This window comes from Macrotis lagotis, chromosome X (assembly GCF_037893015.1).
Source record: "Macrotis lagotis isolate mMagLag1 chromosome X, bilby.v1.9.chrom.fasta, whole genome shotgun sequence".
In the NCBI taxonomy this organism is placed as follows: Eukaryota; Metazoa; Chordata; class Mammalia; order Peramelemorphia; family Peramelidae; genus Macrotis; species Macrotis lagotis.
Window position 1 is genome coordinate 262,490,262 of NC_133666.1, and position 26,285 is coordinate 262,516,546.

The window sequence follows — 26,285 nt, forward strand, 5'->3', positions numbered from 1 at the left end:
CAATATTAGAACCATTTTCAGCATATTTGATCATTTCATTAACATATTTATATCATTAATTATAGAAATACTTTATAACAAAATACAGCACTCATTCCTATTTAAAAAACTATAAAGCATAGGAATAAATGAAACTTGTTAAAATTCAAAGTAGTAGCTACCTAAAATAGAAAGCAAGCATTATCTGTAATGAGTTAAACTAGAAGCTTTCTCAAGTAAGATCAGGGATGAAAGACATTCATTATATCATTATTTAATATTGTGGTAGAAATATTAACTATAGAAAATGAAGGAATTAGAGAAGTAATTGAGGCTTTTTCCCAGATGATATGATTTCATACTTAGAAAATTCTAGAAAATCAATCAAAAAGCTAGATTAAGCAATTAACTTAGTGAAGTTGTAGGATTTAAAGTAAATCCACACAAATGATCAACATTTTTATATATTATCAACAAAGTCCATCAAAAAAGATATAGAAAAAGAAATTCCATTTAGAACAACAGATGTATAAAATACTTAGGTGTCTACAAACTCAAGGACTATAACAGTACAATTAAAAAATATTTTTTTCACGCAAATAAAGACAGATCTAAATGATTAGAGAACTATTAATTGTCCATAGATAGGCTAAAAAAAGACAATTTTACCTAAATTCATCATTCTATCAAAAATATTTTATAGTGCTACAAATATAACTAAATTCAATGGAAAAAAGGTGAAGAATAGTAAGAGAATCACTAAAAAGAAGAAAAGCGTGGGATGGTGACCTAAAAGTAAAAGATAACTACTGTACAAAAGAGTAGTCACCAAAAAAAAATGTGGTACAAGAATGGTAGATCAGTAGAATAAATTAGTCACATAATAAAGTGTAGAAAATGACCATATTAATCTTGGTTTTGATAAATCAATAGGCACAAACTTTTGGAATAAGAGCTCACTATTTGATGAAAATTGCTGGGAAAATTGAAAGCAGTATAGGCAAATAGGCCAAAATAGGTACAAAAATAGTACTATCATAAGCAAATTGGTGGGTTACAAGAAAAAATTTTCCTAGATCTATTGATGAGGCAAAAATTTTTGACCAAAAAACAGAGATCATAGAATGTAAAATGAATAATTTTGATCACATGAAATTAAAATGGCTTTACATAAACAAAGTCAATACAGTCAAGATTAGCTGAGAAAATTTTATATTAAATTTCTTAAAGACCTCATTTCTCAAATTTGTAGGGAATGGAAACAAATCTATAAAAAATGTGTCATACTCCAAATGATAAATGATTAATGGATATAAAAATAAGGTAGTTTTCAGATGGAGAAATCAAAGCTATCTATAGTCAAAGGAAAATTTCTCTAAGTCATTATTGATTAGAAAAATACAGAATAAAGCAATTCTGAGGAATCATATCATGTCTACCAGACTGGTTAATATGTTAGAAAAGGAAAATGATAAATGTTGAGGGAATGTAAGAAAACTGGATCATTACTGCATTGTTGATAGACTTGTGAACTGATCCAATCATTCTGTAGAGCAATTTGAGTCTATACCTAAATATTTATAAAAATTGTACATATTCTTTCCTTGAACCAAATATACTACTAGGTTTGTATCCCAAGGGCATTAAAGAAAAGGGGAATGTACAAAATATGTTAACATCTCTTTTTTGTGGCAAAGAAATGGAATTTGAGTCAATGTCCATCAATTGAACAAATTGTAGCATATGATTTTAAAACTATATTATTCTGGGGTGACTAGGTTGCAAAGTGGATAGAGCACCTGCACTGGAGTCAGGAGTACCTGAGTTTAAATCTGGCCTCAGACACTTAATAATTACCTAGCTGTGTAGTTTTGAGCAAGCCACTTAACCCCGTTTTCCTTGCAAAAACCTAAAAAAAACCCCTTATATTATTTTGCTGTAAGAAATAATGGACAATGTAAAGACTGACAGATTGCTTTCTGTGGGGGGTGGGGGGAGGGAAGTAAAATTAGGGGAAAATTGTAAAACTCCAAATAAATAAAGTCTTCAATAAAAAAATAATAAACAGGAAAGCCTTTTAAGACATATTAATCCATGCAAAGTGAAGTAAGCTAAACCAGGAGAATATGGTACTTGATTGCCATAATATTACATGACTTAGCTATTCTGATCAATATAATGATCTGAGACAATTCCAAAGCAGTTAAGATAAAAATATATCCCCCTCCAGTAAAATAACTGATGGTGCCTGAATGCAGAATGAAGTATATTTTATCACCTTATTTTTCTTGCCCTTTTTTTCTGTGTGGCTAATAAGAAAACATGCTTTCTGTGATTTTTTTATATATAACTGATATCACATTATTTGCCTTCAAAACAGACAGGATTAGGGTGGGAGGAAGGGAGAAACTTCAGAAATAAAAATTTAAAAAAATAGTTTTGTGTGTGTGCATGTGTTTGTGTTTGTGTGTGTGTTTGTGTGTGTGTGTGTCTCTGTGTGTGTGTGTATGTGTGTATAGGCAACATATCCTGTGCAGAAATATTGCAAAGCCTGTCAACAGCAATCTCCACCTCCTCTGGTTTTAAAATTGCATGGCTCTATGGTATCCAGTAAGAATAGTCTTGCTTTTTAAAGAATTAAACATACACCTTAAAAAAGTCATTCCCTGAGATTAGTACATATGATTGATGTGGAATGTCTTCTATTAGTAACTAAAATGTGCCACTTTAAAGAATTAGGAATTATGCTTAATCATTGGTTTGCTGTTTCTTTCATATATCTTGAGAAAGACTCTTTGGTGGTGGCATTACCACTTTGTAACTAATGCCTCTTAATTATCTTAAAATTATCTTAATTATCTTAAAAAAGATTGGTTTAGTTTGCCATGTCTTGCTCCTGTATATAGTTCTTGAATCAAGAGCTAAACCTTATTAAGGCAGTGCTACAGTGATTCAGGGGTCATTTCTTTATGTTGGAAGCTTCAATTCCCAACCTTGGGGATGCATATATTGAGCCAAGAAACTTTGTGGATTTCAAATTCTCATTTCAACTCCATAGGTGAGTATGGCTATATTATGTAAGAAGACAGATATGTTTCTAAAAGACGACTACTAGGTTTAAAGGGTATGTGTTTGTGTGTGTGTGTGTGTGTGTGTGTGTGTGATCTATTCCTCTGTGAAATTCCTCCATCTTCCATTGTTTTTGATATGAGATAATAATTTTAAAACTCTTAGTGTAATGCTTTGTATATTGTAAGCATTATATAAATATTTGCTGCTATCATTTATTATTATTGTTTTTATTATTATTACCCTGAAAGGGCAATTTTAGCAGCCTACATGAGACTTTCCCTGATTCATTTAAAAAAATTAAAAGATTTGTAGTTTTCACATGTCTACTACTACTACTACTACTACTACTACTACTACTACTACTAATACTACTAAAACTACTACTGATGATAGATGGAATAGCTTGTGTACATAAACATTTTCTCTGATACTTTAGATTTAGAGAAGGCTTATTCTCATCTTGACATCCTTATAAAATCTAGATTTAGGAGATTATAATTATAATTAAAGAATTTTATACAGAACTTTGAGATTTGGGAAAATATAGATATTTCATTTGATCCTCTAAACAATCCTATGAGGCAGGTGCTAATATTATTTTTATTCTACAGATGAGAGGGACTGAGGCTAGAATAGATTATATGACTTTTCCAGTATCACATTTCTAGTAAGTGTCTGAGGGGTAGTTGAACTCAGGTCTCTCAGCTACAAGTTAAGCAGTTGACAAGATCGCTGACTTTGTGTCTGGTTCAATGGGAGACTGACCTTGATAAACCATGCAGGTGCCTGGAGCTGAATGAAGGTGCCAAAAAGAAAAGAAAAAGCTAGAAGAACATGATGAAATCAAAATAAGAACCATTCTGCTATTTCAAGTTGTGAGAAGAAAAAAATCAATCATGCTTCTTTTGTGACTCATCATTCACACTTGAAAGATGTAATCATTAGGAGAGAAAAATACATGATTTCCCTCACCTATCCGGGGTAAGGCTATTTTGATGCTTTTGCAGCCCCAGTTTTAGTCTTTGGTCCATCAGCTATCATCATTATATGTCCATACTCAGACACAAACTTGAACCTTGACCCTGGATAAAAAGCAGGCATCAATAACAGGGTTTATTCTATTTTAGCATTCACCTCCCTCCTCCTTTTCCCCAGCATCAAGTTGTGTCCAAATGGTCAATTTGTATTATCAAGTGCCATATTTGTTTCAGTGAGGAAGGGGGAGATTCACTTTCATTATATCTCTTTTTAAAAAATAGATTCTAAAAAATATCAAAATATTTCCTCAGGGATTTCAAAAAGAGCCACACATTTACAATTCATGAAAAAGTAAATAGGCATGTTGTCAGATCTGCTAGTCAGTGGTGGGCAGGGATTAAGAGATTGGGTTGGTAGCCAGCAGGAACATTTGCATCAGACTATGTTTGGGGAAGGGGCCAAATAAGGGAATTACCAGTGGTGGTAATGGAAATAACACAGGAGAAAGAGTGGGCCTGTTGAGGGGTCTATCCAAAGATAAGAGTCAGGAGGAATACAAATTCTAAGTTATGGAACATATCAAATAGTTGTAAAAGGAAGTGTTTTGTTTGCTTGCTTAAATCAAAGATGATGACTTACATCCAGATCGAGGAGAAGAAAAAAGCCATGGAATTTGAATGCATAATATATTTATTTTTAAAAACTTCTCTTATGTTTTTTCCTTCCTTTCTTATGATTTTTTCTTTCCCCTTAGTTCAAATTCATCTTTCACAAAATGATTAATATATAAATATTTTAAACATGAAGGTACACATACAACTTTACCAGATTGTTCAATGTCAAGGGGAGGGGGAGGAGGCCAGGAAGAGTGGTAAAAAATATGAACTCATAAATTTGCAAAAGGATGAATGTTGAAAAACTAGCATTGCATGTAATTGGAAAAATTAAATAAAATTTCAATTAAAAAAAGTTGATGGCTGATACAAAGCAAGAGATGCAGAGTTAGATACTAAGAAGAATCCAGTGGTGGAGTTCTTGTTGTGGCTTATGTGCTTTCTTTAAAATAAACAAACTTTTATTGATCACTTTTGTCTTTATATAGGTAGTTTTAGCCCTACCAGTGCCATATTGAAATCTTCCTTTTTTTTTTAAGAAAAGAAATGAAAACTAAATAAGCAAAATCATCTGATTAAATGACCACATCTGCATTACAATGCATACACTGTTCAGTCTTAATAATCCTCCAGCATCTGTTATGTGGAAAGAGTTGTGCTTCATTATTTGATTTCTGGAGCTTTCAATGGTTTAAGTTCAGTTTGAGCTCAGTTTCCTTTGGATGGTATTTTCATTTACACATTGTATTTTCTTCCTTCCCTCCTTCCCTCCTTCCCTCCTTCCTTCCTTCCTTCCTTCCTTCCTTCCTTCCTTCCTTCCTTCCTAAAATAATTCTGGATCCAAGCCTTGAGTATATAGAGTATATAGAGAGGAGGTGAAGAAAAGTACATTCCAGAAATAGGAGATAGCTTGTGGAAAGATATGGAGACAGACAATGGACTTTCATGTGTACATCCCAGCAAAGAGAACAATTTGACTGCCCTGCTTATGGAGAGGCCATGGAGAATAATAGAATAATGGGAAATAAGCCTCAAAAGATTATTGTTGTTGTATGTTCTTCATACTCAATAAGAATCAATGACATTATGGTATTGGGGTCAAGGTACATTGTGTTGAACTGTGTTTGAACTGTCCAATATGAACCTAGTAACTCCTGCCATATGTTGGATGCAAATATTCCATAAAATAATAAGCTAGTAAAACAATGGATAATGGGTAATGGGTTGGAAGATGTCTGCCTGGGAAGGTAGTCTGGAGATAAAAAATAAAAATATAAACATATTGTGATAAAACAACAATATATGAGTAAGAACAAATTGTTTACTACATGACAAATGGGACATTTTAAAAACCCTGTATCCTCCACCCAAAAGCATGCCCTGAAACTAAAAGTGCAAGGCCTGCATGTGGCTTGGTAAGTCAGGATTGAATCTGGATCCAAAAACACCTCTTAAGGAACTTGTGCTTGAATGGTTATGATTTCTGATAGACATTGGATATTTATTTTTTTAAGAATTGGTGGCATGATTGTTATCTTTGCTGGCAGAGTCCAAGAATCCCATTCACTGTGAAGAAATCTGATGTTCTTCCTGGCCACTTTGTTCAGGACAGTCAAGTGAAACTTGTCAAGACCTATATCTATGCCAACTATTTCTTTTGTCTGGTGATGGGAGTAATTTTTTTAAAACCTATCAACAGTTAAATCAGATAATGTTAGACTTGGGAGAGCCATCAGAGATAATCTAGTCTGATTCCTTCATTATACAGATGAAAAAGCTGAAGCTCCCAGTAAGTGAAGGGATTTTTTTTGTGTGTGTGGCAAAGCACTGGAGTGTAGTATTGTGACTCATTCAGTTAGGCTAGTTAGATACTTTCCACTACTCAGAGCAAGACAGAATCCCATTGCTTTTGAGTACACAAAGCAAGATGAGCTTTCTGTTTTTCTTTTTTTAATTAAAAAATTTAATTATTTTGAGTTTTACAATTTTTCCCCTCATCTTACTTCCCTCCCCCCACCCCCTGAAGGCTATTTGACAGTCTTTACATTGTTTCCATGGTATACACTCATCCAAATTGAATGTGATGAGAGAGAAATCATTAAGGAAGAAACATAAAGTATAAGAGATGGCAAGATCAGACAATAAGATATCAGTTTTTTCCCTAAATTAAAGATAATAGTCCTTGGTCTTTGTTCAAACTCCACAGTTCTTTCTCTGGATACAGATGGTATTCTACATTGCAGATAGCCCAAATTTGTCCCTGATTGTTGCACTGATGGAATGAGGGAGTCCATCAAGGTTGATCATTGCCCCCATGTTGCTGTTAGGGTGTACAGGGATTTTCTGGTTCTGCTCAAGATGAACTTTCTTATACAATTTATGTATTTATACTTTGACTGGATAGGAATTAGTCTATGTGAAGATTCTCAGTCCTAGAAGTTTTCCCCTTGCATAATTTAGGCTGGGAAGACTATTATGTTGAGAAGAACATTCAAAATGTTTCTATTATTATTACTATTATCATTCTGTCAACTCATCAACTATCATTTTTTATGTACCTACCCTATGTAGGACACTCTGCTGGATATACAGAGGCAAAAATGATACTGCCCCTACATATCCTGGAGCTTACATTCTGTTGGAAGAGCCAATTGTACTTATAAATGTACACATATATAATATGTTTGTATATATATATATATATATATATATATATATATATATATATATAGTTTTTTAGCCTTTCTCTATATTCCCAGAGCTTAGCACAGTGCCTAGCGAATAGTAGGTGCTTAATAAATAGATGTTGACTAACTGTAGGCATATACTTGCAAGTAATTAATGTAAACAGTAATATTGCTACTAGTACTATTAGACATAATTATTGATCAGGGAGTGAAGATTAACTCTTTTGGCAGTGGGGCATGGACCTCTTTAATAGTTTGTTGAAACCTAAAGATTCCTCAATATAATTTTTATTGCCTATATTTATTTTTGAAGAAAATGTTGAATTTAAGCTAGAGATGTAATTACTTTTTATCCATGTTTACTGACACTGAAGTTTATCCACAGATTGGCTCTTCAGACTCCAAGTAATGTATCTGTAGTGAGGTACTTTCAATCTCTTTTCTTATTATCATTTCAACAGCAATAAAGTCCAATACAAAGTACATAATAACCTGGGTCTTGCTTGGTGTTTTCCTACTGGTTCACTCCAAACCAGCATTCTTGAAGCATATATTTCCTATGAAGGGAGAAGAAGTAAAGGGTAGGGGAATGGGTGCATGTGTTTTCTACTTGTTTCATATAGCACTATGTTATCAATATTATTTGTGAAGCTATTTTAAATTGTAATTTAGTCTAGGATATTTAATGTTATGATTAATATTTTTTAAGTGTTTTATATTTTCATATTTCTAAAAATGGTCTTTTATAATTTTTTTCAAGGAAATAATAAGAAAGGAAATGAATAGGTCTCCCTTTTGGGAAAGCTAACTCTTATGTAGAATTGACAGACAACAGAGAAAAACCAAATATATTTCAATTTTGCTTTCATCTTCTCCATCAAAGAAAATTATCCTCAGATTAGAATTTATAGGAAAAAATGTGCTTAAGAAGTAGAAAACTAAGAGAGAAGAAGAAAATATCTCATCACAGCATATATTTACATTTCCAGTGTAATGGAAGTCTGCAGGTTGGCATCAAGGGAGACCTAAAGTTTAAATTACCTATCATTTGTGGTTAGTAGTTGTGTGACCCAGGTAAAATGACAACCTATCTAAGATTTAGCTTCTTCTATGCTAAAATGCACACGATGCTACATATACCACCTTTCTTATGGAATAAAAGCAGCAATTTATAAATCTTAAAGCATTAAATAAATGTTTTATTGCTTCCATTGAATTTACTCATTACTATACTTTGATGTTGATTGCAAGCAAAATCTTGGAGTAGCTCATTAAAATAGATGAGTACTTTTTTTTTCAAAAACATTGATCAGCACAAGCCAACATGGATTCGCTAGGGAGTATACTCAACTGATCACATTTCATCTTTGCAAGAAATTACTGATAGAAAAGTAAGGACTCTTTGAATAAGATATAGATTTTCAGAATCAGAAAAGATCAATTAAACAAGTACAAAGTGGTATTAATGATGATAATGATAATGATGATGATGATACATATATAATTTTTCCAAAGCAAAATTAGATTATTAGCAAATAGACTACACAACACAATGTTGCAATTGTGCAAAGTTTAAATCAAGAGAAGGATTTAGTTATGTTTTATATAGAGATAAAAAGATACACAGGATAAGACCAATTGCACAGATTACATAGACCATAATGACACTGCCACATGTGAATGAACATTTGCTATTGAACTTTATCAAAACTCAACTATTTGGAAGGACAGTTTATGGACCATGTAATAGGCAGGTCTAGTTCAATTTGTGATAATCACAATTTCTAAAAAGAAAATTTTTAGATATTTTTGTTATTATAATTGAAGTCAACTCTCAAAGACTGATCAAATTAGTTGGTGTTTTCATTTCTACCTTTCTGAAGTACAAATTAGTGATCTTAAAGATTTGATCACATACATCACATGTTCGATCATATCACTGTCTTAATCAAAAATATATGATGACTTTCCATCTTCAATAGAATAAAATAGAAATTCTTTAAAATGCTGTTTTTAAGGTTGTCAGTATGGAGGAGAGCGAGAGAACACTAGATTTGAACTAAGAGGATCTTGGGTAAAAATTCTGTTCCTTAATACCCATGTGACCTGGGCTTTAATTTTCTCATCAATAAATAAATCTCTAAGGTGATCCATTCTAAATCCTGTCATCTTATTTATTATCCTGCCTTTCCAGAATTATTTCAAAACATTACTCATCCTACCCTTTCAATTCTAACCTAACTGGATTTCTCATTACTCTGTAATTTGAGCAGCCCTTTCTCATCCCCTGCCTTTCTGAGTGTCATCTTCCACCCTTAGAATGAACTCAATTCCTCTCATACTAGCTCTTCATATAGATGCATCCATATAGAGGCTTCTAAATAATGTAGTAGATAAGGAATTACGCCTGAAATCAGGAAGACCTGAGTTCAAATTCAGCCTCTTACAGTAGTTGAGTGAGTCTGGGAAAGACATTTAAACTGCCTGCCTCAGTTTTTTCAGCTACAAAATTGACATCATTATGGCTCAAACTAGTTAAGGTTACTGTGAGAATAAAATAAGATAATATTTATAAACATACTTTGCACATAGTAGATGACTATTAAATATGTCTTCCCTTTCCTCCATTCTAGTTATTACTATTGATTTCTTTTCTATGAAGATTTTCCTAATTCCCCTACCTATTAGTAATCTGTCCCCCTTGGAACTTCTTAGATCATGCTATTTGACCTTTCCTATGAATTTAGTAATTACATTCATTTTCTTATAGTTATTTAAATTTATAAGTTACCATTCTTAGTATGAAACGCTTGCATAGAATACTGTCGTATACATAGTTGTTGTTTGTCATTCATTTGTTTCAGTCCTAGGTGACACTTTGTCATCCCATTTGGGGTTTCCTTAGAAAAGATACTGGAGTAGTTTGCCATTTCTTCTGTTGCTCATTTTGTAGATGATGAAACTGAGGCAATCAGGGTTATGTGATTTTTTTCCAGACACCCACAGCTACTAGGTATTTTGAGGTCACATTTGAAAACAGTTCCTCTTGACTATAGGGCTGGCTCTCTATATACTACGTAACCTAGCTCCCTCTTATTTATAGCAGGTACTCAATAAATGCTTTTTTGAATTGAATCAAATGGTCTTGATATTTCTCTACATTAGAATAGACTAAGTTTTCTATTTACAAATACAACAGTTTCTAGGCAGTGTGGAATTTTAAAAAGAAAACTGGATTTTGAGTCTAAGGATGTAGATACAAATTCTAGCTATGTCACCTATGAAGTCCTTAATTCTCTGGGTTTCAATTTTTGTATCTATAAGAAGACACAGTTGAACTAGATGACCTTCAAGTTCCACTCTATCATTCTATTGTCAAGGCTTTGATTTAGTCCTGTGATACTAAAAATGGAAACACAATGTATCTAAGAATTGATAAAAGCAATACTGACATGGCATAATTGGCATAAAAGCCAAAGGCCTCCTTGCCTACAAGTATGCTCAATTCTCTGTCCCTTGCTGAAATTGCGTTATAGACTTCTTTGTGATTCTCTTTGGAGGTAACTCTGTATGGGTATTACATTCTTTAACAAAATGTAAGCTGAAATGTATTCTCAGAAATACAGTTTAGGGTCTCAGAAGTTTCATTTGTCTGGACTCTATAATTTGTAAGACCACTAAGATAATGGATATTTTACCCAATTGTCTCTTTTTGGTTTGTCAGGGAGGTACACACACACACACACACACACACACACACACACACACACACACACACACACACACATAATGAAAGAAAATCCTTCTCCTTCCAGTGGGGAGGGAGTGAGGAAGAAGGGGAACACTGGCAAGTAAACAAATCCTCCCTTTCATAGATAAACCCATGGAGGAATAACCTATGAGTCAGAAAATCATGCTGATTATGTGAATAGATGAGAGGTTTTAATTCCCCTTTACACTTAGGAGGGAACTGAGCATAGATGGAAAATTCAAGGCAAAGTGAATTGGGATGGAGTATATAATCCTCCCACATCTTGTTTAAGATACATAAAAAATATCTAAGGTATCCTTGCCTGCCCTGGCCTCCTCCTCTTAGTTAAGTTTTGACTGAATGTATCTTAGCATTGAGAAATATAGGATTTCTTAAAACATATGTAGCTGTTATGAATAAAAACTACCTTGCTGTTATTAACTAAAGTCAAGTTGAAAACTATTTGAAAATTCATGGAATTATCCATTTCTTCTTCCCTAGTACCTTCTTTCCTCCAAATTGATTATCATGGAGGTACATTCTTAAAAGACACTAAGAAGACAATATAATTTGGATTACCTGGGAGAAGGGGGAGAACCAAGATGAAATAGTGAAAAATATATTTTGATATTTAATAAGTAATGACTACTTTAAAAATCTTAAGAAAATAAAAATCATGTAATAGAAGCCTAGAAGAAATGCTCAGAGAACCCAATGTAGTGAAAGAGATAATCATCATTTAAGTCATTTGTTTTCAGGGGCCTGGGTGACATATTTCCTGTGTTGAATACTGCAATCTCTTGCTAAATCTTAATGTTTCCAACTTCACATCTCTCCTGCCATCATTCCCTTTTCTCAAATCACATAGCCACCATACATTTTACCACCACAACTTCACAACTTGTTTCTTTGCTTAAAGTTTCTCCCTGATCCTTTCTATATACTTCACTCATCAGCAGATTTTTCTGAAGCATAGGTATAATCTTGTTACTTTCTTTTCCCCATTCAGTGAACTCCAGTGGCTCTCTTTTACCTCTAAGGGCAAATATAAAATACTCTTCTGGCATTTAAAGCTTTTCAAAAGTTGAACTCTTCAACTCTTTGCCTTTTTATTCTTTCCTCCCTTCTAAGAGTGTCTAAGACATAACTTGTTGTTTGGCTCACATCTGACTACATGACATCCACTTTTGTCCTTGAGTTTTCTTGGCAAAGATACTCAAATGGTTTACCATTTACTTCTCCAGTTTGTGCCCACTTTGCAGACGAGGAACTGGGGCAAATGGAGGTTAAGTGAGTTGACTGTGGTCACATAGCTACTCAAGTCTGAAGCTGAATTTGAACTCAGATCTTCTTGACTCCAAACCTGGTACTCTATTAACTATACCACCTAGCTGTCCAAGATACAACTCCACTAATATAATTGTTGTTCCTTTCATAGGTCTCTCCATCTTCCATCACTTCCATGTCTCTGCACCATCCATCCCCATATTTGGAATCATCCCCTGATCATCTTCTACTCTTAGCTTCTCTGCCTTTGTTCTAGATTTAAATCATACTTTCTTCAGAAGACTTTTCTGGTCATCTCAATTGATAGTGCATTGCCCCCTAAAATTATTCTCCATCTTTTCTTCGTGTGTCTTGTGTTTAGCTAAAAATTTACCTGTGGTTACCCCATTATACTTTGATGCCTTAAGGGCCAAGACTTATTTTGCCTTTTTTTTTGCATCCCCCTTATCAAAACAGAGTAAGTCCTTTGATGATATTTCTACTTTTTTTTTAGTTGGGTCTAACTCTTTGTGACCCCATTTGGGATTTTCATTTTTTTAATTTTTTCTTTATCATTTATTTAAGGCAATGGGATTAAGAGTGAGTTGCTCAAGGTCACATAGCTAGGCAATTATTAAAGAGTCTGAGGTCCAATTTGAACTCAGGTCCTCCTGAATCCAGGGCTTTTTCCACTGCACCACCTAGCTTCCCCTCTCCTTTGTTTTTTTCCAAGAAGACTATTACATCAAGGAAATGATGACATCACATGCATGTGAATTGAATTTGAGTGAGAGAGGGGCTATGCCAAGTCACCAGCCTCACTTTCTCTTCCAGGGTCATCTGAGTTCAGTGTTTCAAGATGACTGGAGATAGCCCTGGATGTGAATCAATCAGAGTTAAGTGACTTAATAACTAAAATTTACTTTAAATATAAATCATAAAGTACCATTTTCAGGAGATATTGGGATGTATCTGATCAGCTACTGTGCATGTCTATGGTTGTATATCACTGGTCCTTCAAAAGTACAATGACAGGATATATATTGAATTAAAATGAACAGATAACACTTCAGTTTCATTGTTGATAGTCAATTCATGTGCTATGTTTATTTAATACAAATTTTTCCTTATCAGTATATAAAGGCAAATTTTATCTCAGCTCTATAAAATGATCATAAATCTTGGTGAATATGAATTAACAATGAGGGAATTAGCTTGGAGTAAGCAAAGTGTACCCTAGATGTTGGTATTTCTTGGGAGCATGACACCTGGGGAATACAGCTTACGTCCTACACACTTTATCTGTTTTGTGTTACCTTAGCTCCTCTTTCTTTGCATGTTTTATTGTTTCTCTAGTCATATTGACTTTTGTCCTGCCATTGGACTTCAGTAACTGGAGGAGAAAGGGAGGATGATGAATTTACTCAACTCTGTGTCACATAAATCCAATTCACATAAAATAAAGTTATTATCCAACACATTGTGATGTCATTGGTCCTCTTTGAAAATTAACAACTTTCTTACTTTAATAATTTACTAATGGAACAAGGTAGATTTTCCTCTTCCCACCCTTTATACAACTACTTGGTCGAGAGTACTGAGCTCCATGAAATACCCTGGATCAGTGAAAAGGATAACTTGATATAGGACTCTTTAGTTACTACTTACCTCTACTTCCTTTTCTCCCCATAGTGAGCTTAGCCATATGCCTTCCTATATCACAAAATCAGTATCCTCTGCTGCTAGTGAAATGAGCAGAATCAAAACAATTTATACAATAACAGCAACATGATAAATAAAAACAGCTTTAAAAGACTTTAATAATTCCTATCAGCAATGATCATCAATGATTTCAGAAGATTCACAATGAAACATGCTTCCCACCTCCTGATGCAGAGATAACAGACTCATGATGCAAAATGAGACATGTATTTTTTGGATGTAGCCAATGAGAAAATTGGTTTTGCTTGATTATGCACATGTGTTATAAGGGTTTATGTTTTTTCTTTGTTTTGTTTGCTTCTATGAAAAGATGGGCAGATTTTTGTTAACTAAAAATTAAAAATGTCCTCCTTCATCCCATTCTTTGAGAAGCTTTTTTCTTCTGAGGCACTGTAGAAAGATTATAGAACTCAGAGCCATGTAGCCCTAATTCTTGGTTCCTAATAACCTTGAACATTTTCATATTCTGGTCTCCATTTTCTACTTTTGAATGAGGGAACTGGATTAGATAATCACACAGGTAAAAATTATGATTTGAGATCTCTTTCACAGGCTCTATAAGGGACCTCAGAGACCATTTAGTCTAGCCCCTTCATCCTTCAGTTGAGTATTCTGAGGTCCAATGTAAGAGATGAAGTGACCTGCTGAAGGTCACAAAGTAGTATTATAAGTGGTATTTGAACCTAGATCTTCTGACTCCAGAGCCAGTAACCTTACTTCTGTACTTTGTTATATCCTTTCCTTTTTGTCTTTTAGCACTCAGTGAAAGTTAGGTATTTTTTATGTTGTTTGTTTTTCGTGAAGACATTGCATCTCTGCACTTTCTTTAAGGTTAACTATTACTTTTTTATATCCTCTGACAAACAGATCTAGAATGATCTTCTCATTTTTATTTTGTTTCTTTCTTTTCAACCACTTTTCCTTTAGAATTCACTCCAGTTTAAGTAGATTATGATTTTTACATTTATGAAACTCTAGTTGGTCTACTGCTTTCCCTTTAGTCATCTTTTTCACCTCATTTCCTTTCTGTTTCATTTTTCCTAAGCTCTCTTAACTAACATTTATTTGTGTTGTTAATGTACCTCAACCACACACAGCATTTGCTTAAAGATTCTACCATGCCAGGAAGGTGTAGAACCTGGAAACCAATGGTTTTAAGTTAGATTGGTCATTTGGCATAGTATGGAAAGACTTTTTTTTTTTTAACCAGAAGGATGATTACCAGAAGACATTTATTTCCTCTGTCAATGCATGGAATTGCAAAATATAAATTATTTTTCAATCTTTGTAAAAAACAACAGTGGCAGAATGCTGGAAAAGGTGATAGTAAGTGCTGAGAATCATATAGTTTTTTTGTTGCCCTTATACAATCTTTGTTAAAGAAAAGATTAATTAATATTATTGAAGGAAATGAAGTATTTTAAAAGAAACTAGAAGGCAGAAAGAATTTTGAGGCAAGTGAACAGATCTCTGAAATCAGACAAGATCAAATAATATCAATATGTATCTTGAAACTTGGTGACATGACTCTAAATTGGGCACAAGCTTGGATAGCAACATCAACATTGGAAAATATGATTCAGAAGAAACCTGGGCAGATTTGTTTGAAATGATGCAGAATGAAACCAGCAGACCCTAGTGAACAATTTATATAATGACATCATTCTTTTAAAACAAACAAGTTTGCTTAAGAATTCTGATTGCTGCAATAACTATTATTCCAAATGTGATAGATTCAGAGTACAGAATGAGATATACACATTTTGAACATGGTCATCGTGGGAATTTATTTTGCCTAACATATTTGTTATGTGGGACAATTTCAGGCCTGAAGTCAGAAAAATTCATCTTTGTTAGTTCAAATTTGGCCTCAGACACTAGTTGTTTGATCCTGGGCAAGTTACTTAGTACTATTTGCCTTGATCCTCATGTGTCAAATGAACTGGAGAAGGAAATGTCAAACTACTTCAGTAGCTTTGCCAAGAAAATGATCATGGAGAGTTAGACATGTATGAAAAGTGATTCAGTTACCACATATTTGTTAAATAGATTTTATTTTCCTTTCTTTTGGGGGGATGCTGGTGCTGGTGCTGGTACTGATGCTAATGCTAGTAGTATGGAAAGAGATTTTTTGCTCACTGGAAAAAAATGTAAAACATGATTAAGAATCAAATCATGAAAAAAACAAAGAATGCAAGGATACTGAGAATTTTCACATGTATACATCCTTAATAATTATTTCCAAGGAGAAATTAGAGAGGTACTTGAAATTATGAGTACTGAATAGCATGATTTAAAAACTAAATTGACTATATCCCAATAGAAGGAAGCTGTTGGTTGTAGACTTTACAGTCATTTCAGAAAAAGCTTTATTTGTGAACTCAGGTCTTTAATTAGCCAAAACAAAGGTTAAATCAATATCAAATTAAAAGAAAGTAAAGATGAGAAGATATTATAAACAATTGCAGTCATTTCACTATGAGGTATTTGAACAAGTTGTCAATAAACATTTATTAATTCCCTGCTATATACCTCCAAGTATTCAAAGTATTGGTGATACTGAGAAAGGTAAAAGACAATTTTTGTCTCAAGTAGCTCAAAGTCTACTATGAGAGAAAACAAGCAAAGCACTATGTACAGGGGGCAGCTAGGTAGCACAATGGATAGAACACTGGTTCTGGAGTCAGGAGGACCTGAGTTCAAATCTAGCCTGAAACACTTAATAATGACCTAGCTATGTGGCCTTGGGCAAGTCACTTAACCCCATTGCCTTGCCAAAAATAAAAGAACTGTGTACAAAGATACTTATATACAAAATAAACAGGAATGAATCAGCAGAGAGAGAATAGTAGGATAGGGTAGGCTTTCTGTAGAATGTGAGATTTTAATTGTAACTTAAAGGAGTCTGGAAGGTGAAGATGAGGAGAGAGAACATTCTTGGAATGGAGGATAACCAGTGAAAATAATTAGAAGTAAGTGATGACTATTTGTGAAAAATGAGAAATTTCATCAGATAAGGACAATGATATCACCATTTCTTTGAAATGTTTAACTAACTTAAAGCAATGAACAGGAGCAAGGACATAAAGAACCAAGAAGCTACCCAGCCATTAAAAAAGTCACTATACCAGGTGAAAAGATATGATAGGCTAAACCTTAGAGAAATGGTATCAAATTCAAATAGAAATGAACGTCACAAAACCATACAAAAGGATCCCTTTAGGCAGTATATTTGATTTCATTATAAATAGATAACTTGTTTTATCATATTTTTATTTCTTTTGTTAAGTATTTTCCAATCACATTTTTAATCTGTTGCAGACAGCTGTCAAGAGTGTTACATGTTCACCTGTAAGCAATGTGGTTGCCACTGCAGCTGGAGTACAAACGCATATGCAGAACCTGGGAAACTATTGGCAAGGTTTTGAGTAGTATCTTATAAAACAATAATTGCTGTGGAGAAAATGACCATTCAGGGAATTTGGAATAAGATATATTTCATTCAAATAATTTGTAGGAGGTATTAAAAGGACATTAAATACATGTGAAAATATTTTTGATGATGTTGTTACAGTGATCCCTTTTCATATTACTAATACCAGAAACACCATGATTTGGAATGTATCCCCCTTATATCCTCAAACACTACAGAATATAGGGCAGAAGCCTTAAGAAGATGAAAAAAGGGAAGAACAGATCTGTCTTATCTTTCATATAGATAGATAGATAGATAGATAGATAGATAGATAGATAGATGTACAAGTGAAAGAAATCCAAGCTAGAGACAACATAATTTTACCCTGAGGGATAGATTTTCAGAATATATCAAAGCAGTAAAGATTCCCTCCTAAATTACAAAAAAGTGTGATCCAACTAAAATTATGAAAAGATAGCCACTCCTGACCCATATAACAATTTTCCAATCTTTCTAAAATCTTTATGAGAATAATCTATGCATATAGCAATGCTATTTTTGATAAAAATACAAGAAATTAAAGTTTTTCAGATACTTTTCTACCATAGTCCACCTCTCTGTACATAACAGATTGAGAAACATAGAGAATATTAGAATTGTTGTTATGTATTCTATCCTACATGGCAGCTAGAAGGTATAATGGACAGAATACCAGATCTGGAATCAGGAACACTCTTCTTCCTGAATTCAATTTGTGTGACCTGGACAAGTCACTTAACCCTGTTTGCCCAATTTCTTCAGTTTCCTGGAGAAGGAAATAGCAAACCTCTACAATATGTTTGCCAGGAAAACTCTAAATGAGAATTTCAAGATTTTGACACAACTGAACATCAACAACAAAAATTTCCTTATAAATCCACTAGCATAATTTGGTCAAATAGGAGGAGTAAGAGTCATTGGAAGTTTCTGATTTTTCAAAAGGTTTTCATGCTCAAAAATTTTGGAACAATGCTAATTATTTATTACTTTTGAAAAAAAGAGCCTTGATTCAATCAAAATGCAGATTTGCAAGCTCTCTTCAATCAAAATATTTTAAGTTATATATTAAAATTATACAAGAAATTTTGATGTATACAATGGCTGAGATGCCTTTGATTGATGAACTTTAAACTCTTCATGAGGAGCATAATAGAATCATATAAAATATCCATTATTTTAAAGAATACTGTTGTAGGCAAAGTTCAATTGAAGGGATTTCCAATTTATGGATCTTTCCCAATTTTTTTGTAAATGACATTCAAATAATTGCAGCAAACCCAAAAGTAGGAAAATATATTTCAGTGAAATCTACTAAATTTGTGAGAATGACCTAATCATCAACACTAGAAAAATAAATGACAAGAATTTGATTCTCAGTGGGGCTGCTGCCTTCAAAAGAAGCAGGGAACTTAGTTTTTATTTTGAGCTATGAACAAGTATTGTTGTTGCTTTATCTTTCTTTATATTCCAAGTATCTCATGCACAGTAGATACTTTAAAAATGCCTGTTGATAAGTCTACTGAGAGGTAAGGGATCATGGAAAGATGGTATGTTAGGAGCATATATTCATGCCAGGAAATCTAGGAATCGAAGAGGAAAGATATACAGAAAAGTATTTTTGAGAAGACCAACTGAAGTAGCATTGGCATTAAAATATACTACTCAATCACTTTTGGTTGTGCAAAACTCCTCATGAATACATTTGGGGTTTCAAGTCAAAGATACTGGAGTATTTGTCATTTTTTTCTCTAGTTCATTGAGTCAAGTGATTTTCCCAGAGTTAGTAAGGGCTTGAGGCTATGTTTGAACCAAAGAAGATGAGTTTTTCTAACTCCACACCTAGTGCTCTATCCACAGTACCATTTAGTTGCCACCAAAATATACTACAGATTACCCAGAAAAAAAGAAGAAATAGATAAGGAATTTAAGAAGTACATCATGTATTTTTTATGGAGTATTATATAAAAGACATGGAGGACTGCAAATATCCAGTTATATGCCAAAGTTTTTGGTCTTCCCAAAGCAAAATAGATAATTTATTTACTTGCCTAAATAATAATTTTATTCTTCAAAAAATGAAGGAATTAATGTAGAGAACATCTTTTTAGGTTCTAATACATACCATCAAGGAAGAACTGGTTGCCTGGGTACAAATGATAGGTAAACTATAATCACTTCAATTTAGAATTCTTTTTTTGTTTTGTTTATTTTATACTATTATAATAATCTTGTTGTGAGAGTAAATATAACCCCCCTTCACCATGCAAAAGGTGAGAAACCTCAAGAATAGTGAGAAAGAAAAAATTGTACTTCAGTCTGTGTTCAGATTCCAATGAATCTGTCTCTTGGATGAGTTGCCTTCTGTATCATAAGCCCACCAAAGAAGTTGCTTCAATATTTTTCCCACAGTTGCTATTACTAGTTGTATTTTGTATTTCCCTCCACTCTATTCCTCCCCACTCTCATTTATTTGATTCTGTCTCTCCTTTTACCCTGTTCCTGTTCAAAATTGTGTTGTATCTGAGTACCCTCTTCCACAATCTTCCCTCTCTTCTGTCAGCTCCCCTCCTTCTCTCTCTCTCTATTTCCCCTTATTCCATCCCTTTTCTCTCATTTTTCTCTAGGGTAAGATAGGTTTCTATATCCTATTAATTGTGTATGTTATTTCCTCTCTTAGCCATTTCTGATGAAAATGAAGGCTCATTCATTCTCCCTCACCTTACTCTATTCCACTTCATTGTAAAAGCTTTTTCTTGACTCTTATGTGAACTTTTGTGAACTCTTAGCACCTTCTTCCTTTCCTTTCCTTTCTCTTCCTCCCAGTACTTTCCTTTATCAGTCATTGATTCCATTTTTTTACTATATTATACAATTATATTCAGTTCCTTCCTGTGCCTTGTCTATATATGCTCTTTCTAACTGCTCTTCTAAATGAGAAAGTTGATGTAAGTTATCAGTATCTTCTTCCTGTGTAGGAATTCAAACAGTTCAACATCATTAATTCCTCATGGTTAGTCCTTCTCATCTGCCCTCTCTATGATTCACCCGACTCTGTACTTGGAGATCAAACTTTCTATTCAGCTCTGGTTGTTTCAATAGGAAAGTTTTAAAGTCCCCTGTTTCATTGAAAATCTGTCTTTTCCCCTGAAAGAGGATGTTCAGGGGGCAGAGCCAAGATGGTGACAGAAGAACAGTCTTTCCTAGGAGCTCTCTCCAAAATATTTCAAAAACCTTAAAATTATGACTCTAACTAAATTTTCAAGAGACAGAACCCACAGAAAGATCCAGTGAGGCAATTCTCTAGCACAAAGTAACCTAGAAAATAATGGGAAAATTCTGTTCCATGGAGCTGGAGGGGTGGCAGCTTGCCTGAAAGAAGAAACTTCAGCCTTCCAGGAATAACCACAGGATACCTGGGTTCATGTGAACCCTGGTTCCAAACAGCAGAAGCAGTTTCCTGACCTGCCATCCCAGGGAGCATCAAGCACAATTTGGAAGATCAGCAGGGAGAACTCTGCCAGAGTAAGTGCAAAGCCCAGGCCAATGAGTCCCTTCTCAGCAAGGCTGCAGCCATCAGTGCAGCCCATATCCCAGGAAACAGAAGTAGGCCCATGGAGCCACCCAGCAGGAGCCTCCTGGGAGCCATTCTCTGAGTGCTCAGCTCAAGGAAGGTAAGGGGTGGGGGGGACTGCTGAGGTCTGTCCTCTGCCCTGGAACAGGACTCTGGAGACTTAATCATATTCAGAACCTGGTCACAGTCTGGGACCCCCTATAGAGCAGGGACCCCCCCCATAGTCGCAGGGAATAGGGGTGTGCTTATGGTCATTCAACAGACCAGAAGAGCAATCAGAGTCAGGTACAGACTGGGGAAATGAGTAAACAGACAAAAAAGGAACCTGACCATAGACAATTATTTTGGTCCCATGGAGAATCAAAATACTCAATCTGAAAATGAGAAAGTCCAAGCTTTGGCAGCTAAAGACTCCAAGAAATATAGAAGTTGGACTCAGGCTATGACAGAGCTCAAAAATGATTTTGAAAAATCAAGTAAGGGAGATAGAAGAAAAATTGGGAAAAGAAATGAGAGAGATGCAGAAAAAAACATGAAAATGAAGTCAGTAGTTTAGTCAAGGAGATCCAAAACAAAATGCTGAAGAAAATAACATGTTAAAAACCAGCTTTGGTCAAATTAATAAAAGTTCAAAAAGTTATTGAAGAGAAGGATGCTTTGAAAAGCAGAATTGGCCAGATGGAAAAGGAGATAAGAAAGCTCTCTGAGGAAAAGAAATCCTTTAGATGTAGAATGAAGCTAAAAGAAGCTGATTACTGTGAGAATTCAAGACACAATAATTCAACAACAAAAGAATGAAAAACTAGAAGAAAATGTGAAATATCTCATTGCAAAAATGACTGTTCTGGAAAACAGTTCTAGAAAGAAAATTAAAAAATTTTTGGGCTACCTGACATTCATGATCAGGAAAAGAGCCTTGACCTCATTTTTAAAGAATTCCTTTAGAAAAATTGTCCTGATATCCTATAAGCAGAGGGTAGAATAGAAATTAAGAGAATCCACTGATCTCCCCTGGAAAAAGATCCACAAAAAAACCCAAATCCCCAGGAATATTATAGCCAAGTTTCAGAACTCCCAAGTCATAGAGAAAATATTACAAGCTGCTAGAAGGATCACACAGGACATAGAAGCAAGTACATTAAGGGCTTTGGGGGCTTAGAATATAATATTCTAGAAGGCAAAAGAGCTTGGAATACAATTGAGAATCAACTACACAGAAAAACTGAATATCCTCTTCCAGGGGAAAAGACAGACTTTCAATGAAATTGGAATTTCAAATGTTCCATTGAAAGGGCCATTGTTAAACAGAAAGTTTGATTTTTGAGTACAGAACTCAAGTGAAACATTGAGAGTGGAGGAGAAGGATAAATTATAAAGGACTTAAAAATGATGAACTATATGTATTCCTGCATGGAAAGATGATATTGATAATATTCCTATAACCTTCTCATTTAATAGAACAGGTAGAAGGAGCTTTTGTAGATGAGGCAAAGAAGAGAGCTGAATTTGAAGATATAATATATGGTAAAAATGGAGTCAACGGATGAAAGGGAAATGTACTGGGAGTAAGAGAAAGGAGAGATAGAATAGACTAAGATATTTCATATAACAGACATTTCATGTACCTTTTGCAATGCTATGGAAGGGGTGGGGGAAGGTGAGGGGGAATGAGGGAGCCTTCATTCTCATTGGAAATGTCTCAGAGAGGAAACAGCATACATACTCAATAGGGTATAGAAACCTAGAAGCAAAAGGAGAGAAGGGGAACAGTGAGGTTGGGATGTGGGTGATAGAACAGAGGGTAGATCAGATCATAGGATCATAGTCATATATAACACATTTTCTTTTTTACATTTTGCAAGGTTCTGTGATTGGGTGGCCTGTCCAGGACCACGGGACCGGGTGGTAGCTGGATCTCTGGGGAGGAATGTAGGCTTGGGGCCTCTTGACCCCAAGGCTGGTGGTCTGTCCTCTGCGTCACTCAGCTGCCCCACAGCACATTTTAAATGGCATAGAGTGAAAGGAGAGAGAAAATATAACAGAGGGTAGTGGGGGAGGAATGGGTGGAGGGAATCACAATCAGCAACAGCAACTGTGGAAAAATATGGAAGTAACTTCTATGATGGACTTATGATGAAGAATGTGATTCACCTGAGACAGAGCTGATGGTATCAGAACATAGACTATAACACACTTTTTTCCCCTCTTTCTTTTACTTTATTTCTCATGAAGTTTTATATTTTCTGGGGGAGGGGGTATTATGTTTATTCTTAAATAAGAATATATTAGTAATGTATAAATAAATTAAAGGAAATTTTAAAAAAGAGGGTGATTGATTCTCAGTTGTAAAACAAGATCTTTTGCCTTTCAGAATATCATATTCCAAGTCCTATGAGCCCTTAATGTAGATGCTGCCAGATCCTGTGTAATCCTGACTATAGAACTATGGTAGTTAAATTGCTTGTTTCTGGCAGCTTTTACTATTTTCTCTTTGACTTGGGAGTTTTGGAATTTGGCTTTAATATTCCTGGAAGCTTTTCTTTTGGGTTATCTTTCAGAAGGCGATCACTAAATTCCCTCAATTTCCATTTTGCTCTCTGCTTCTAGGATTTTAGGGCAAATTTGATTTTACTTATTGAAAAATGAAGTCTAGGTTTTTTTTCCTGGTCTTTACTTCCATGTAGCCCAATAATTTTTAAATTATTCCTAATGGATCTGTTTTAGAGGTTCGTTGTTTTTCCAATGAGATATGTCACATTTTCTTCTAATTTTTGAGGTTTTTTGGGTATAGTTTTTTTTATTTCTTCCTGATTTCTCTCAAAGTCATCAGTTTCCTTTCATTCAATTTTGCACTTGAAGGAGTTATTTTCTTCAGAGAACTTTTTTATCTCCTTTTCTAGCTGAGATTCAGCTTTTTAAGGCATTCTTTTCCTCATTTGCCTTCTGTGTTGCTTTTTCCATTTGGCCTAAACTGGTTTTTAACATGTTATTTTCTTCAGTATTTTTTTGTATTTCTTTCACCAAGCTGCTGACTTGGTTTTCATGATTTATCTGCAATGTTCTCATTTCTCCTCCCAATTTTTCTTCTACCTCCCTTAATTGCTTTACAAAGTCTTTTTTTTTTTTGAGCTCATCCATAGCCTGAGCCCATTTTCTATTTCTCTTGGAGGTTTTGAATACAGACATTTTGATTTTGTCAATTTTCTGAATCTTCTGTGTAACCAAAATAATTTTCTATGGTCAAATTCTTCTTTTTCTTTTGTTTGCTCATTTACCCAGCCTATTACTGATTTACAGCACTCCCAAGGTTTTTGGCGGGGTTTTGGGATACCCCACAGGGAATTTAATTCCTCCAAGGTCTTATGAGAGGTTCTGACTGCTGTCTTGACTGTGCTTTGGTATGTGGATGACCACAGGCCCTACCCTCTGCCCTGGATCTGTGAAGTGGGTACCTGCTCCTCTATGGCACAAGAGGATCCTAGATTGTAATCTGGATATGATTGTGTGCAAACAGATGAATCCTGCCCCTGGGAGAGCAGAGAGACCTCTGTAGTCTCCCCCCAACTACCATGTCTGTGAGCTGCACTCTGGAGGTACAGGCTGGCTTCCTTGATTCCCACTGCAGGTTCTCACCACAGGGCTCCTCTAAGGCCAGTGCTCACTCCAGCCTCACTCTGGTGTGGCAGAGTTCCCCATCCCTTCACTTTATTCCAAGTGATCCCCAGACCAAGAGATCTGGAAATTGCTCACTCTGCCACAGATCCAGGAGCGCCCAGGGATCTAGGCACCCTACTCAGCTGCTCTGCACTGACACTGCTCTCATAGTGACTCTTTCTAACCCCCTGATCCCAGTGAAACAGACCTTTCCTACAGAACTTATAGGTTGGCTTGGAAAGGGAAATTGTATCACTCAGTCTTTCTGTGGGTTCTGTCCCTGCAAATTTTGGCTAGAGTCATAATTTGATGGCTTTTAGAGATTTGGGGGGATCCAGGAATTCCTGCTTATGCCAACATCTTGACTCCACCCCCCTTTGTCCCAATTCAGAATTCTTAAATAAAAGGAGAAGAAAGCAGGGTATAATCTGGAATGTCTACTAGATTTGGGAATAACAAAATTCAAAAAAGGTCAAAAAAAGAATTAGTAGTATTCTATGGTCTAAAATCCTATAAGAGAAGTCAACCAAATAGGGTTGAAAAATTATCAAGAATAAGATTCTGGAAACAAAAGGAGAAACAATTTTGAGGAGAAAAAAATAAGCTGTTAAAAAATAAGATGTTAAAAGATGTATGGACAGCTAGATGGCTCAGTTGATAGAACACTGGTCTTGAAGTCAGGAGGATGGGAGTTTGAATCCAGTCTCAGACACTTGACACTAGCTGTGTGACTCTTATTGCCTCACATGCAGGGTCATCTCCAGGCATTCTGATTCATCTGGCCACTGGATTCAGATGACTCTGGAGGATAAAGGGAGACTGATGACTTGGCACAGTACCCCTCACTCAAATCCAATTCATGTACTTGTAATGGCATCACTTTTTGATGTCATGATCTTCCTTGACAATGAAAGATAAATACCATCATCATCATACTGGTAAGAGGCAGAGGCATGAGACATAGTCATATAAGAATAATCTTGGGAGTGCTAATATCTACATTCTAAACATTAGACTAAAAATAGAGCTAAGGGAGGCAAAGAAAGATAAGAGCAACAAGAAGTATTATTTGCTTTTGTTTTGCTTCAAGATACTCTGGGGAAATTAGAAAGATCAAAGATGGGATAGAATTATTTCTCAGTGTGGTCAGAAGGATGATAAACAAAGAGGAGAAAGAGAGAGAGAGAGAGAGAGAGAGAGAGAGAGAGAGAAGGCAAATCCACTCAATTCCAATTCTCATTTTTTTGCCAACTAAAATGCTCTTTGACTTTTAAAAAGTTGATAGTGTGCTACTAATACCCAAGATAATTAGAGAAAATAGAAAAAGGAATATTTAGTTGACCAGAAAATTTTTGTTTTTTGTCACTGCAAAACTGACAGATAGTGATTGCTGAAAGCTGGTGGTCTTTTTTTAAAATGATCATGGAGAATAACTGATGTAGGACAGGTTTGGAAAAGGACAAATTTTGTTCTGATATATTTTAAAGGGAAATATGGAATCTTCAGACTATAGGCCAAGACACAACTCTAATTAGAA

At 34.8% G+C, this 26,285-nt stretch overlaps 1 long non-coding RNA gene across 28 annotated transcripts in view; it reads left to right on the forward strand.

Moving 5' to 3' along the window:
- The window catches only part of LOC141502865 (uncharacterized), a 788,683-nt gene that overhangs the window by 541,476 nt on the left and 220,922 nt on the right, over positions 1-26,285 (forward strand). The window contains exon 4 of one of the 28 annotated variants that reach the window (XR_012472705.1): positions 13,182-25,975. The exons of the other annotated variants lie outside the window; for them this stretch is intronic. This is a non-coding gene — a long non-coding RNA (uncharacterized LOC141502865). Of the gene's footprint in view, positions 1-13,181; positions 25,976-26,285 lie in introns of those variants that run through there. 28 annotated transcript variants of the gene reach the window in all.